Genomic DNA, 17,193 nt, shown 5'->3' with positions numbered 1-17,193 from the left:
TTTATGATCCGATCTTGCTACTAGTAAAATGCAAGAGAATGATGGCTTTACGCTAGTGTGCGTTCGTATAAGGAGTGTTCTTGTGATTTTTCTAGGTCGAAATTGATTAACCACTTCTTTGAATCCTGTCTTGTGCTTTTCCTGCACGATTGGGTTTGATTCTGATTGGTGAAATTCTTGTCCATCTCTGTGTTTCTATTTCTGGTTTTAGGCAGTATTTTCAGAATGCATGACAGCCAACATGCTGTGACAACATCACAATTTTGTTACAAACTAGAGCATTATGGAAACACAAGATATTAATGGTAGATTTTTCCAATGAACATCTAGGACTATTGATGAATTATACACAATTATTTAGTTGATTACTCATTGTGCACGCAACTATTGTAGGCAAATTGAGGTAAGATAGTCACCTTCATGTGTCAATTTTATGGGATATCCCCCTGTTGGACACTTACAGGTATTCTGACACTTGGGACTGTTTTCTGGGTCCATTTGCCGTAGGTTTTTAGTCCCTTTATGTTGTGATCCTCATTATATGCGTCTCCTCTTTACATAATTTTTAATGATCATCTTCTTCTCTCCTATATTTAACTGCTTATGGAAAATTGACTTTACTTGAAATGTAGCAGAGTAGTTTGAGGAATAACTTAAGGGATCTAAGCTTATATCTTTATTTGTTAAAGGAAAAATGATTACTTTAATGCTATTATTTTCGTTCAGATGACTAGAAGTTGTAATATTCAGCTATCAGTATCTTAGAGTCCTGCGATTGCAGTACTTTGCATATAGCTGGACAAGAATTTATGTAGCCTCTGCTTCTTAGGATAATTTGGGAAATTGTCCATGCAGGGAGGAGTCACGGCTGTGAAAAAGAAAAAGGTCATGACTACTATAAATTCCATTATGGCATTAGATGTTCCATTAGAGTTCAACCCCTACTGTTTCCCATTAGCATAGACCCAAAATCTTCTTGCTCAACAGTGCTACTGGATTAGTTGTTCTCAAATGCATAGAAATACAAATCTCTCCTTTGTGAGGAAGGCCCTTTTTGAGAAACTCTACATCTCGAGACTAAAATTCTCGATTACACATTTATTTTCTTGTGTTTTCTAAGTATACATATCGCCAGTGGCATAGCTAGGATTTAAACATTGGGAGGGCCAAAAATATATATGTACAATGATGGAAAAAAATATTATAAAACTAATCATAAAAGCATATGTATAGAGTTTGATAAAAAAAATCTCAGTGAAAACATTAATTCTAAAATTGTGCACGACACTCTGTAACAAAAACAAAATCTTCAAGCAGTGAATCTAAATCAAAGGTCTTCATAGTATCTTTCTTAATAAAAATAAGCAAACTGTCGGTAAGAAATTCATTCTCCATCCTATTACGCAATCTAGTAGGCTTGGATATTTTAACCTACTATGTATAATGTATGTGTAAAATGACATGAGGTTGAGGGGGGCGGGCATGGCACTCCCCGCCCCCACAATGCTCTGCCCCTGCATATCGTGTCGAATGCTTCAAATAAAGGTTAAATATTTACTTCTTCCCTCTTGGTCTAACTTCCTTCATGGATGGAAATTTGGATGCACATAAGCCACTGAGTCTCATGGTGGCATATAAATGCCTTAGCTTGGGTTTTTTGCAGATCCATAACTCATATACGACGTGGAAGAAACTACCTTCGAAGTGACATAGTTTGGTTAATTGACTACAATTAGTAGTACATCTCCCTAAAAGATATTGTTGAATTTATTTGTGGTAGAGCGTTCTATTTCTTCTCTCAGCAACACCATTTTGTTGTAGATTATATTTGGATGATTCTTGTATTCTCATGCAATGCTTTAGTTTGATCGTGGATGCTCATGACCACAACCAATTCGCTGTACTTTCATGCACACCTATATTGAGTTAAGAGTGGCTCTGATATCACTTGTTGAGTTGAGAAGGGTGCCGGACACTAAGAAATATTTTATTATTATTTCTTTAGTAGCACAACCTTCTATATTCTCTCCAATACTAACACTCTCTCTACTACAAACTACTACACTCTTTTACAACACACTACTGTTTTTCTTACTTTCTCTCCCTCTCTTTATTTCTTTCTCTCCCTCTTTATTTCTCTCTTGTTTTTCTCTTTTTCTCGCTACTGGGATGGAATACACTAAATGCTTTAGGGGGTTACTATAGCCTTAATATTGTGGTTGGTAAACACTATGGGCGGGTAGGTGGTTACTCTTGGTTACTTTAGAAATGGTGGCTAGGGTAGGTGGGGATAGGTAGCTTGGTGATGATTTTCATACTCCCCCTCATCATTGACTTCTCTATTCATGAGTCCAAATGAAATTCTAAATTCTTCTTAAATGCGTGGATTGCTTCTTTCACAACTTGTCTCCGTTCTTCATTCCTAGATGGCTCCTTCACATCTTCTATTACATCAACATCAGCATACATGGGATTTGACTTCTTAGGTCTGATCGATCTTTGTTGAACCAATCCTATTTGTTCTTCATCAATATCTTCTATCTGACTCGGACGCTCCTTTTCTGATGTTATTTGATGAACACTAATCTTTCGTGGATTCTTTTTCTTCGGAGAACTTGGTTCTGTCTTCTTTGATTGTTGTAATTTTTCTTCTTGATTTAACTCCCCTAACTTCTCCTGTAACCGATACTCTAGATCATTGGAGTCTAGGAGCACAACTTCTTATGGAGTCTATCAAGACGAGGCTTCATCAAACACTATATTTCTTGATACGTAGCACCGGCCGATTGTGGGATTACCATATCTCCATCCTTTTCTTTTGTTGTCATAACCCACAAAAATACACGTTATGGCATTTTAGTCGAACTTGCCGCGCAAATGATCAGGCATAAGTATATAACACACACAGCCGTAAACTCTGAAGTGGCTTACAGTTGGTTTGATATTCCATAGTTTCTAAAAAGGTGACATGAAGTCTAGTTTCGGTTGTGGTAGCCGATTGATCACGTGCACTGTAGTCTTCATACACTTCATACAAAAATGTCATGGCACATTCTTGGCATGAAGCATGTTTCGGTACATCTCTGCAAGATGACGATTCTTTCTTTTCCTGTCTTGTTGCGGAGTATTTGGGCATATTAGTTGTCACTGAATCTTGTGCTACTTGAAGTAGTCATACGACTCCTTTGATATATACTCTCCCCCATTGTATGTGTGTAGGAAACAAATCTTTTTGGTGAGTTCTCCTTTGACTTCTTCTCGGAACTGCTTAAAATTGGAGAGTGCTTCAGACTTTTCCTTCATAAAGTAAACCCGGACATACTTCGAGTAGTCGTAGATGAAAGTGATCATATCACTACAAGAAATTACATCTTTAACGAAGGGATTTCCCTTCATTAAAGAGATAAAAACCTTCGTTATTGTATACTAACGACAGTAAAAAATCCCTTCGTCACCCGTCGTTAAAGTCTTCTTCGCTAAAGAGTCACGAAGGTTATAATACTCGTTGTTTTAGAGTCTATAACGACAGAACATATTACTGTCGTTCATATCTGCGATGGTAATTATCACCATCGTTACCATTAGTGACGGAGATATTTTCTCGTTGTTACCATCAGTGACGGGAATATATTCCCGTCGTTACCATTAGTTACGGGGATATTTTTCGTCGTTACCATTATTTACGGGGATATTTTCCCATCGTTACTTTAAATGATGGTTTCTCAGACACTTTAGAGTCTGGATTTAGTTGAGAAATATCTAAATAGAGTGATTTTACTTGTTTGAAGTACCGACTGATTGTTAGATCCTTCTGTTGTAAGGTCATCAACTAATTCTCAAGAAGTTGGAGTCGAGCATCGTTCTTCTTTGATAAGAGAGTGGCAAGCGTATCTCATGCCTTGTTCGGAGATTTGTCATCTCTCATATAGTCTACGAGATATTCTTCTACAGTGGCTTTGAGCACGTATATATGTTACACTTTCTTAGTGCTTCACCTTCTTCCCGAGGTGCTGTATTTTCGGCACTCCAGATGACCTACCAGAGGTCTTGTCCTTATAAATAGGACTTCATACAAATCTTTCAGTAGCTATAGTTATTGTCGTTAAGCTTCTTAAGTGTAGCAGTAGTACTTGTTAGATCCGCCATGCAAATATGATCCCTGACCAACCAACTTCACAGTCCCGGACTGAGCACGAACTTCGACCTTCAATAAAGCTGATACATCACCGTAGGAGAGAGTTGGTCCCTGACCGCCTGCTTTAACGCCAATTGTTAAGTTGAGAGTAACTCTGATACCAATTGTTAAGTTGAGAGTTGCTCTGATACCACTTGTTGAGTTGAGAAGTATGGTGGACACTAATAAAATATTTTATTATAATTTCTTTAGTAGTAAAAGCTTCTATGTTCTTTCCAATACTAACATTGTTAAGTTGAGAGTGGCTTTAATACTAGTTGAGTTGAGAAGGATGGTAGACACTAAGAAATATTTTATTATTACTTCCTTAGTAGTACAACCTTCTATATTCTCTCCAATACTATCATTGTTGAGTTGAGAATGACTCTGATACCACTTGTTGAGTTGAGAATGATAGTGGACACTAAGAAATATTTTATTATTATTATTTTAGTAGTTCAACCTTCTATATTCTCTCTAATACTAACACTCTCTACTACAAACTACTACACTCTTTTGCAACACACTACTATTTTTCTTACTCTCTCTCCCTCTCTTTATCTCTTTCTCTCCCTCTTTATTTCTCTCTTGTTTTTCTTTTTTTCTTGCTACTGGGATGGAATACACTGAATGCTTTGGGGGTTACTTGTAGCCATCATATTGTGATTGGTAAACACTATAGACGGGTAGGTGGTTACTGTAGAAATGGTGGCTGAGGTAGATGGGGGTAGGTAGCTCGCTGATGATTTTTACAACCTCAAACTAAATTTTAAACCTTATTAAAGTTGCAAAAAAAAACAATGCTTTAGACATGCAAGCTAGAGAACATATAAATCATAATGTGAAAATATTTATACGGTGATGAATTAAGGATTGTCGGTGATGATGATGCTTAAGAATGGATCAACTCTAATGGTTGAGATGTGCATCTAGAATTGTCAAAAGGTTTTATTGTAGCTTCCCTGGCTTGAAAACCGTCACAACTTTTGGTCGCAACTGGGTCGGAATAATTGATCTTATGAAAACGATTTTCACTTGAGGCTTTGCCTTTTTGGTTGGTTGCATTCAAACGGGTTCGGAAACTATTACTGACATGTATGGACTATGGAGCAATGCCGGTGTCGGTGTTGTTTCTTGATTTTGGTTTCGCCGGGAAGGTCAAAGCGGTGAGGGGATTTTTTGGGTTTTTACTAGTTATTGTAACACAACTCTTAAAAGGTGAAGAGAGAAGGAGAAAGAAAGTGGAGGCAAAGAGAGAGAAAACTAGATCCATCCTACTCTAGGCTGTGAGAGAGTAGAGAGGGTTTGGGAGATTGAATCCTTGTGGTTGTACTCTAACATGTCCATATGGTGAATCCATCACCTCACCTTCTAAAGGCGTAGCCAGGAGCTTCAATTAGGACCTAGCCTCGTACATCCTTGTCTTGTTTGATTGATTAGTTTTGTGTTTGTTCTTAGTTTTTCGGCGTATCGATCGACAAGATCTTGTGTGTTGGAATTAAGGTGTAGATCAAACCTCGATTCAGGCGAGGTTGAACGAAAGCAGACGAGCTCGAGATCCGGGCGAGATTTCATTAGGCGAGGTCGCTCGAGGCAGGTGAGATTTCTGTTAGGCGAGATCTTGTCTGGCGAGTTTTGGAGCATGCGGACTCCACCCAGACAAGCTCGAGGGCATGTGTTGCAGGCGAATTCGAGGCGAGCTCGAACCCTAGGATTTCCCTATAAAAGGGAAACCCAAAGCTCATCCCGACTGTAGAAGAGGCGATTTTTCAGCAGCGGCGAAAAATTCGAAACCCCCCGAGCCTCTTGCGATTTCCTGGCGGCGGAGCTTCTTCTTCTTCCAGTGATTTTTTTTTTCTCTGCTTCTTTTCTCCAGAGCTCATAGTATTTGAGGGGAGGAATTAAAAGGGAATCTAAGAAGAAGGGAATTTTATCACTGTAGCTACAGTGATAAATAATATTTATTGAGAGGTCTCAAGTTTGAGATCGGCTCTAGCTTTGTAATTTCTTGTTGATTAATAAGAAATAAACTGTGTGGCTCCCGAGGACGTAGGCAGTTGCCGAACCTCGTCAAAACTTGGTATACTTTTTCTATTCTGCGTTTCTGCTATCTTAGGGATTTCGACGATAAATTCTCAATAACTGGTATCAGAGCGTGAAACGATCTAGAGGAAGTCAGATTCAAATGGGAGCCATGGCCGCAGATGAAGGAAAAATGAGACTTGAGAAGTTTGATGGAACAGATTTCGGATTCTGAAAAATGCAGATAGAGGATTATCTGTATCAGAAAAATCTGTATCAACCACTATCGGGGAAGAAACCAGATTTTATGAAGACAGATGAGTGGAACCTTCTAGATAGACAAGCCCTCGGAGTTATCAGATTGACGTTGACGTTCAACATAGCGAAGGAGAAGACCACGGTGGGTCTTATGGCAGCACTCTCAAACATGTATGAGAAGCCATCAGCCGCGAACAAAGATCATTTGATGCGGCGGTTATTCAATCTGAGAATGGCGGAAGGCGCGTCAGTAGCACAACACCTCAATGAACTCAACACGGTCATAACCCAATTGAGTTCAGTTAAAATTGAGTTTGATGAGGAAGTTCGGGCATTGATACTTTTGTCTTCCCTACTAGAAAGCTGGAACGCTATAGTCACAGCTGTGAGTAGCTCGTCGGGAAGCACCAAGTTGAAGTTCGACGACGTTCGTGATCTGGTTCTCAGTAAGGAGATCCGACGGAGAAAGTCGGGTGAAGCTACAACCTCTTTAGTATTGCATACAGAGTCAAGAGGTAGAAATTCAACCAGAGGGAACGAACGAGGCAAATCAAACTACAGAGGTAGATCAAAGGACAGGAGGTTCAAATCAAGGAATCCAAGCAACAGCTCGAAGGCTATCGAGTGTTGGAATTATGGAAAGATCGAGCATTACAAGAATCAGTGCAAGAGTGCACAGAAAGAGAAGGAAGCAAAGGCAGAGGTGAATGTCACTTCCATCTCAGAAGGAGACGACGCATTGATATGCTCTTTGGAGAGCAAGGAGGAATCTTGGGTGTTAGATTCAGGAGCGTCGTTCCATGCCACTTCTCAGAAAGAATTCTTCGAAAAGTATATTCTCGGAACTCTTGGATACGTATATCTTGGTGATAATCAACCGTGTGCTATTGTGGGCAAATGTGTGGTAAAAATTAAGTTGAACGGGTCAGTATGGGAGCTGAAGGATGTCAGACATATTCCCGACCTGAGAAAGAACTTAATATCCGTAGGCTAGTTGGCTGGCGAAGGATACACCACGACCTTCTATGGAGATGATTGGAAGATCTCAAAGGGCGTAATGACGATTACCTGAGACAAGAAGACTGGTACCATGTATATGACAGCAGGTGCACGTTGTTTGATCTCAGTTGTAGCAGGCAATGAGACTTCAAAGCTGTGGCACCAGAGACTCGGTCATACGAGTGAGAAGAGGATGAAAATCATGCACACAAAGAGAAAACTCCCAGGACTGCAGTCAGTGGAGATGGACATGTGTGAAGAATGCATACTTGGAAAGCAGAAGCGAGTTAGCTTTCAGACAAGTGGCAGAACCCCAAGGAAAGAAGCTAGAGCTCGTTCACTCAGATGTTTGGGGACCAACCACCACCACGTCTATTGGTGATAAACATTACTTCGTGACTTTTATCGATGATCACTCTCGGAAAATGTGGGTCTACTTTCTGAAGTATAAGTCAGAAGTGTTTGAAGCTTTCAGGAGATGGAATGCTATGGTCGAGAATGAGACCGGTCTAAGAATAAAGAAGCTCAGGACTGATAATGACGGTGAGTATGAAGATACCAGATTCAAAAAGTTCTGCTATGAGCACGAGATCAGAATGGAGAGAACCGTGCCCGGCACGCCTCAGCAAAATGATGTAGCTGAGCGGATGAACCGAACGTTGACAGAGAGAGCTAGAAGCATTCGGGTACAGTCAGGCCTACCGAAGCAGTTCTGGGCAGAAATGATCAACACAGCAGCTTACTTGATCAACCGAGATCTATCGGTTCCATTGGAGCACAAAATACCAGAGGAGGTATGGTGCGGAAAGGAGGTAAAACTCTCACATCTAAAATTTTTTGGTTGTGTAGCTTACGTGCATATTAGTGATCAAGGCAGAAATAAGCTTGATCCCAAGTCAAAGAAATGCACTTTCATCGGCTATGGTGAAGATGAGTTCGGCTACCGTATTTGGGACAACGAAAATAAGAAAGTGATCAGGAGCAGAGATGTGATATTCAACGAGAAGGTGATGTACAAGGACATGCACAAGACAGATGACTCAGAGAGCGAGTCAATATTTATAGATGCAGATGATGTTCCGAGTAACCTCTCGGAAGAACCTAATGCAGAAGGTTCTCAGCCAGAAGAACCTGTTGGACAAGATGGTGCGCAAGAGCCCGACGCACCAGCTCCGATTTTGAGGAGATCTTCACGGCCTCCTGTGCCTAACAGGAGATACATGAACTATCTGTTGTTGACAGATAGAGGGGAGCCTGAAAGCTTATATGAAGCTTGTCAGGGTGGAGATGCGAGCAAGTAGGAGTTTACCATGAAAGATGAGATAAAGTCTCTCGGAAGTTTGATGTACGCAATGGTCTGTACAAGACCAGACATTGGCCATGCAGTGGGAGTGGTCAGCTGGTTTATGTCGAATCCAGGAAAAGCTCATTGGAAAGCTGTCAAGTGGATTCTGAGATATCTACGAGGCACCACACAGAAGTGTTTGCACTTTGGTAAGGGAGAGGTGGAAGTGCAAGGGTACGTAGATGCAGACTTCGGCGGTGAAGTTGATCACCGAAGAAGCACCACCGGCTATGTATTCACTGTCGGAACTACAGCTGTTAGTTGGATGTCACAGATACAGAAGATTGTCACTCTATCCACTACAGAAGCTGAGTATGTTGCAGTGACTGAAGTCAGTAAAGAGATGATATGGCTTCATGGTTTGTTAACAGAACTGGGATTCAAACAGGAGAAGAATGTTTTGCATAGCGATAGTCAGAGTGTGATTCACTTGGCTAAGAATTCCGCATTTCATTCTAGAACGAAGCATATTGCGCTTCGGTACCACTTCATCAGATCCCTGTTGGAAGATGACGTGTTGAAACTGGAGAAGATTCCAGGAAGTAAGAATCCAGCAGATATGTTAACAAAGACGGTGACCGTTCAGAAACTAGAGTTGTGCGTAACTTCAGTTGGCCTTCATGCATAAGTGATGAGGGCGGAGCCACACATGAGGACAGCTTGTTGAGGTAGCCTGTTGACGTCGGTTTGATCTCCAAGTGGGAGATTGTTGGAATTGAGGTGTAGATCAAACCTCGATTCAGGCGAGGTTGAACGAAAGCAGACGAGCTCGAGATCCGAGCGAGATTTCATTAGGCGAGGTCGCTCGAGGCAGGTGAGATTTCTGTCAAGCGAGATCTTGTCTGGCGAGTTTTGGAGCATGCGGACTCTACCCAGGCGAGCTCGAGGGCATGTGTTGCAAGCGAGTTCGAGGCGAGCTGGCGGGGTTCGAGTTGTGTGTGGGCTGGCGACAGCCTGTCGCCAACCAAACCCTAGCATTTCCCTATAAAAGGGAAACCCAAAGCTCATCCCGACTGTAGAAGAGGCGATTTTTCAGCAGTGGCGGAAAATTCGAAACCCCCGAGCCTCTTGCGATTTCCTGGCGGCGGAGCTTCTTCTTCTTCCAGCGATTTTTTTTTCTCTGCTTCTTTTCTCCAGAGCTCATAGTATTTGAGGGGAGTATTTTGAGGGGAGGAATTAAAAGGGAATCTAAGAAGAAGGGAATTTTATCACTGTAGCTACAGTGATAAATAACATTTATTGAGAGGTCTCAAGTTTGAGATCGGCTCTAGCTTTGTAATTTCTTGTTGATTAATAAGAAATAAACTGTGTGGCTCCCGAGAACGTAGGCAGTTACAGAACCTCGTTAAAACTTGGTGTACTTTTTCTATTCTGCGTTTCTGCTGTCTTAGGGATTTCGGCGATAAATTCCCAACAGTGTGGTTCTACTTGTCGAGATCGGCATGCGGCGGTAGATCGGAGTAGATTGACATCCGTTGTGATGGTTTTAATTACCAACAGTTAGTCCTCGTACAGTTGTCCTCATTAATGGAAAACACTTCAGACCTTTCAAGTTTCTTCGAATTTTATTTGGAGGGAAAATGAAGAAGTTTCCAGTTGATCACCATGATGTTCAATTCCAAGTAAGATTTTGGATCTGGAAGTGCTGGTTTCAGTGGGTTTCACTGAATCCAGAATTTAGTTTCAGTAAGTTCGAAAATGGTGCCAACATCCTCAATGTCCCTGGTTAAGATAGTATATGGGCGTACCTAAATTATTAGGCATGTTGCTCAGGCATTTTAAGCTCATGAAAGTGGGCCCCCCACAGGAACCCCAAACTAGAGGGAAATCAGCAAGATTTAACTGATATTTGGACTTTTGCCTCAATACCCAATAAATGAAAATTCTCAATTCAAGCATCTACCATTAGATAAGGTTATTGTAGTTTCTAGCATGTTAAGGTATTATACAAGGGTGTTTCTGATTCCCTTATCAATCTTTTTAATTAATTACTTTATTTATTTATTTCAGAGATCTCCTTGTAAATTTAATTGGACAACTATTTCTTAGTTATGCCTTTTTTTTTAAATTGCTTTTCATCTCCTATCTCTTAGATAAAGAAAGAAAATTGGATAGAATGAGACTGATCTCGGTCTTAACTTTACCAGGACAAACAAACATGACGTTCTTGATGATACAACTGCTTGAGGTCTATCCTTGAAGCATCAACACATGGCATGAAGTAGCACAGCGTCTTATTATACCTAATGACAGGAAGCCTTATATCATGTCAATGCAGGTCGATATAATTGTAATAATTCTATCAGAGGATAGCGAAGATTCAAAGAATGGGAGCTCTCATGAATGGTTCATTTGTGTCCCACAAATCTTGTGTAGGGTCAGACTGTGATTTGGGCAGTTGGGTCTGGGTTCATGGTCTACTCATGTGGGAAGTCCAGGTTGTTTCTTCCAAGTTACTGCTCCTACTTACAGTTTGAAGGACTAAATTACATTCACAATACCCTGAGGTATGGTGTTATTCCACGGGTGACCTTGGAGTTTGCGAATCTATATGAGTAATTCTGAGATAACTAATGTAGTTACATGGGTGACCAAGCAACTCTCATGGTTAACTGTGTTACTACAATAAGTAATCTCAAGGTTTCCCATGTAGGTTCACAAACTCAGGGGTCACCCGTGTAATTACACCATATTGGATTGTAATTAATCTTAGTTTGGAAGTCCTTTTTCTTTTTCTTTTTTTTTACCGAGTTTATTTTTGCTGGAAGTGAGCTTTGCTTACTTCTATTTGCATGTATGTCTGTCACTGTTATCTCCAGTTCAGCTCCTTAGTGTTTGGGATTATAAGCTAGTAACTAGGAATGCAGAGGAGAATCAAGGACAGGGAATAAATTATGGTTTAAGAACTTTATACCGTATGTGCTCTGACATAGAGTTAAGGTGCCGCAATTAGTATCAAAGCCCTTCCAATCTTGTAACTTCATCGAGTGGCTCATCAAGTGGATATAATTAAGGAGATAATAATTGCTGTGTGTAATAAATTAAGACCAATTGATGCAATTATCATATGCCATTGTAGATCTATGTCCCTGGTTATGATAATATAGCAGCAGTTTCTAGAGTGTGATGGATTTATTTAGTTATTAGGTGACATATTTAACTACTTGGTGCATAGATTGATGAATGGAGGTTGATTCTTAGAGCTGCTAAGAGAGTATTGTCCCTCTCTAAGAGGATAGATTAAGAACTTCCTTATATCATAGATAACTGTGACTTGTTATTAACAGTGCTGCAGTTAATATTACATCCTGGTGTCTTTATCGAATGACTCGTCAAGTTGATGTAAATAAGTATTAAGGAATGAGAACTGTTATATCTAATAAATTTAGATATAACAGATTTAACTAATTGCTGCAGTAATCATATGCCACTTTAGATATAAATTTAGATATTGATGCAGTAATCATATGCCACTTTAGATCTATGTGCCTCTTATGGGAATATAACAGTAGTTTCTTGGATGTGTTGTATTTATTTCGATATTTGGTAACAGATTTAACTAATTGCTGCATAGATCGATGAAGGGAACATTGATTTCTGAGAGTTGCAAAGGGAATATTGCCCCTTTTAGTCATAAGAAAGCATAATGTAGTAGGCATGCATCTCAATTCTTTTTGCAAGGTTATTGCACTTGATGCACGAGAGAGGAGATGACTCTTGCAGCTGTATTTTAGATATTTGCTGCCGCCAGGCAAATGATGTATCTTAGAGCCTGGTGTTGGTTGAACTTAATGATTTAATAACGTTAATCATATCTAATTACAATTGTTTATGATTGATTGCTTGAAATATGATCGACTGCTTGAAATCACTAGATGCCATGTGAAAGTATATTAGTAGAGAATAGTAGAGGTTTGTTAGAGAAACAATTAAGGCCTGCACTAGGTTTCACCTGAAAACATCACATGGGGGGATATTTTCAGCTTAGTGGATGGATATAATTGTGCAAATTATGCATACTATTTTCTGTAAACATGTTATTGTGAATGTTCAACCATTTGGTTAATCGATGTTGTTCTCGTTGTTGATGTATTTTCAGACCGCAATATTGTGATCGTTTTTCATGAGGAATCAACTTTCTTATGGGATTTTGCCTTCAGCACAATGATTCAGGTATTTATCTGTATCATAGAATTCAGACTACGAGCTAATGCCTACATTAGTTCCTCAAATTTACACATCGAAGGGACAATAACTACCGCGTTCTTCATAAAAACTGCAAAGTGTATCGATCGTGGCACACGCCAACCGATAAATCTATGGTTTTCTCCCGGAAGAGATTCTTGCAGTTCCTTCATTGAACACAATCCAATTCAATCAGGGCTTCATCATCCAGTTTTGTCGAATCCTTCTCATACCTGTCAACTAGTTTATTCTCCTTTCTGAATAAGATATTTTTCAGTCTGCTGAGTCAGACATCAGGAATCAGCCTGACTCAGGCTACAACTGATAGTGCCACTATTTTCTTTTTCTTTTTCTTTTTTTTTCATATTGCACTTGGGGTCATTAAAATCTTGATGCCTAATCAGTGATCCGAAGCTCTAATATCAATTTGCTACGGTAATTGCTGAAACAAACAACTTGATCAAATTACAAATTAACACAAAAAATTGAAAAGGGAAGATGAAGAAATCAATAAGATTTATGTCCCGCTGCCAACTGACTAGTGCCCGCGAGCAGAGAATCAAGGAAAACAATAAAATCTCTCTCAAAATACTAAATCAAATATACTGAAATCTGTTAACTCAAAAGGTGGTTGTCTTGGTCCACATAATATAACTTTGCACCGAATATATAAACAAAATATGTGTAAAAGTTTCACAGTGACATATTTATTGACCCAAGCCTTTCAACCTATCATATATCTCCGGAAAATTTTGTCCTTACTATCAGCCTTCTGCCATGATTATTTGGCTTGGATCATCAAATGCATTGTGATCATAGAATCACAAGACTCATAAAAACACAGAGACAAAGTAAAATATCACCTAAGTTGGATTTTAGAGCTCACTAGACTTCGATATCTAGATGAACAATTATTTTTTCTGTACACCTTCAGCCTCTACATAATTTTGTGCACACGGCCCCCAGCCATCAATAGAAAGTGAATTAACTTGTAGGAGGGTTTATAACTCGGGGAATTTTTAAAAAAAGACCGATTTTGCTAAATAATTAGCAAAATCGACTTCTTTTTGGCCAACAGGCCAAAAAGAGGTCGATTTTAAAAAACGTCCAGCTCAGAACATACGAGACTACTAGTCCCGTATGTTTTGGGTGAACTAATCCCCAATTAGTTCACCTAGAAAACATACGGGACAACTAGTCCCGTATGTTTTGGCCACTCATTTCTTGTGCCAGCAAACCTACGGGACTAGTAGTCCCGTGGATTTGCGGGCACAATAAATAAGTGCCTGACAAATCTACGGAACTAGTAGTCCCGTAGATTTGTCGGGCTATATAAAGCCCAGCTATGCCCTAAATTAGGGCACAACTCTCTCACTCACTCGCTCTCTCCCGATCTCGCTCTCTCCCGAACTCCCTCCCGATCTCTTTCTCTCCCGATCTCCCTTTGTCCCAAACCTGAACTCAACCTCTCCCAAACTCATCTCCCTCCCAAACTTGATCTCCATCTCTCCCAAACCTGACCCCTCCATCTTTTCCAAACCCGATCTCTCTCTCCCTCAAATCCAACTCACCCAAACTCTCTCTCCCCCAAACCCAACTCACCTCTTCCTCCCTCAAATCCGACGCCGACGCCGTCGATTCTCTCTGACGCTGTCTATTCACTTCGACGCCGACGAGATCCGAAAGTTCATCAAGGTATAAATTTCTTTTTTTTTTCATAAATTTCTCGATATTGTTTAGTTAATATTGTATATCTAGAGGAAATATTTTAATTATGATTATCAATATGGAAAAGAAATCTAATTTGTATATGATGAATTTTAATTCTTCGGTTAAAATGGCAAATGGAATACCGATTATTTGCTTATTCAATGGAAAACTGAGTGTTAGAATGAATAATATGCCTATATATGATGGAGGCTCTAGAAAAATGTTTATGTTATCTAGATATTGTAATTTCGATAGAATGATGGAGCAAGTATACAGAGTTACTAGAATTAATCATGCCGAAAATGCATTAAGATCTTCTGTAATTGTCCAATAAATGAAAATAGAACAATTGCTGTAGAGATCACCAATGATGAAGAATTGAATGACATGATCGGACTTGTGGAAAAACAAATCTCAATCGAGTTGTTCATTAAAAATATTCCAATGTCTGGGGTTGCCAAAGTTTCATATGCTCACGGAGAGTTCTCCTGCATGCTTGAAAACCAAATCTCGTTATCTCAAATTGCCTTGCACTTAAAAAATAACTCGGGTGCAATGTCAAGTGACATGTTTCACAACGTGTCGGATCATGTTTCAATTAATTTACCAGTTGGTTCTATAATAGAAGAGGATGAGGACGTAGATGCCGATGATGATAATGAAGTTGTTAAAGAGGAGGAACGTCTTGATAGTATGCAGTGTGCAATTGGAGAGACCAATGATGACGTAAGTTGGATGGATGAATATTGCGAAAATTATCATAGAGTTTTCAATCTCTTGTTAGCTTTTGGTTTCTTATATGTATTGATATTTTGCAAACAATTGTAGATAGACGCTATGGACGAGATAGAGGAGATTGCAAATGAGGGCATTGCTACCGCCACAGGAGATTCAGTATATGTATCATTCTTGCATCAGATAGTGGTGAGGGTTCGTAGAACTTTTCGACAAACTCATGAGGATCGGCATGAAGGTCACGAGCAGGTGCCGCATGAAGATACTTTATATGTACGCCGACGAAGACGTGGTAGATCTTGCTTGCACGATGATGAAGCTGATCCGTCATAGCAAGCGGGACCGTCACAGCCCCACACACAACCAGAGAGCGAGCATATACAAGCTCAAGACGAAGGGGGGCGCTGACGATCTAAGCGGGTGCGAAGAAGGAGACAACGGAGAAGGGGCGGACTTTTAGGTTGTAAGCTTTTCCACTAAGATTATATATTATCGTATGGAATTATTGATACATTTGGATTTGTTTAGCTTAGACTACATATTATCTTATGGGTAGACTTGATACATTTGGAATTGTTTAGAATTTTATCATATTGGTATGCATATGACATATATATTGTGATGTGATATTCTGAATTGATTAAACTTGTTATTATCCGGTGTTTATTTTATCAGATTTATGTTGTGATGTTGTGTATTTTTTAGATTTGTGTTGTGAAAATTTTGTGAAAATTAATGTGGATTTGTGTATTTTTTAGATTTGTGTTGTGAAAATTTTGTGAAAATTAATGTGGATTTGTGTATTTTTTAGATTTGTGTTATGAAAATCAATGTATACAATGTGGATAATATTTTTTGTGAAAATTTTGGTCAAATAATATTGTATATGAAGTTAGAGGCATGTGCATGTTTTTGTGCATGTTTTGCCTCTGCCCAACAAACCCACGGGACTAGTAGTCCCGTGGGTTTGCTGTGCAGAGGCAAAAAAACCTCTGCGTAACGTACGGGACTACTAGTCTCGTACATAAAGCAGAGACTTATTTGCCTCTGCCCAGCAAACCTACAGGACTAGTAGTCCCGTGGATTTGTTGGGCAGAGGCAAATAAGTCTCTACTTTATGTACGGGACTACTAGTCTCGTACGTTAAGCAGAGAGTAGTTCCCGTACGTATGGAACTAGTAGTCTCGTACATAAACCAGAGACTTATTTGTCTCTGTCCAGCAAACACACGGGACTACTAGTCCCGTAGGTTTGCTGGGCACAAGAAATGAGTGACCAAAACATATGGGATTAATAGTCCTGTATGTTTTCTGGGTGAACTAATCCGGTGATTAGACACCCAAAACATACGGGACTAGTAGTCATGTATGTTCTGAGCTGGGCGTTTTTCAAAATCGACCTCTTTTTGGCCTGTTGGTCAAAAGGAGGTCGATTTTGCTAAATAATTAGCAAAATGATCGATTTTGCTAATTATTTAGCAAAATCGGTCTTTTTTAAAAAAAAATTCTCTTTATAACTCTTGTGTAGAAGCCGTGCATACTAAGCAAGCCCAACTAGTTGACCTGTATTGACCCAACAATAAAAGGACATGCACAAAATTCCTTAATTTTTCTGAAACGCCCTTCACCTCCTTTACCCAAATTAACTTGATGGGATACCTTTGTCCAAAGCTAGCTATGTATTTTAATACACGGATACCTTTGCCCAAAGCTAGCTATGTATTTTTAATACACACCCATCATGTGAAAGTGTGGATTTGATAGGG

General features: G+C 39.6%; 1 long non-coding RNA gene across 1 annotated transcript in view; it reads left to right on the top strand.

The window, feature by feature from the left end:
* LOC109826035 overlaps positions 1–11,147 on the top strand; it is a 12,931-nt gene extending 1,784 nt beyond the window's left edge. Inside the window, exon 2 of the long non-coding RNA XR_002243174.1 lies at positions 10,946–11,147. This is a non-coding gene — a long non-coding RNA (uncharacterized LOC109826035). The remainder of the gene's footprint in view (positions 1–10,945) is intronic.

The sequence above is a fragment of the Asparagus officinalis genome, chromosome 10 (assembly GCF_001876935.1).
Source record: "Asparagus officinalis chromosome 10, Aspof.V1, whole genome shotgun sequence".
In the NCBI taxonomy this organism is placed as follows: Eukaryota; Viridiplantae; Streptophyta; class Magnoliopsida; order Asparagales; family Asparagaceae; genus Asparagus; species Asparagus officinalis.
The sequence above is the reverse complement of the archived record's forward strand: the minus strand, read 5'-3'. Positions and strand labels throughout refer to the sequence as shown.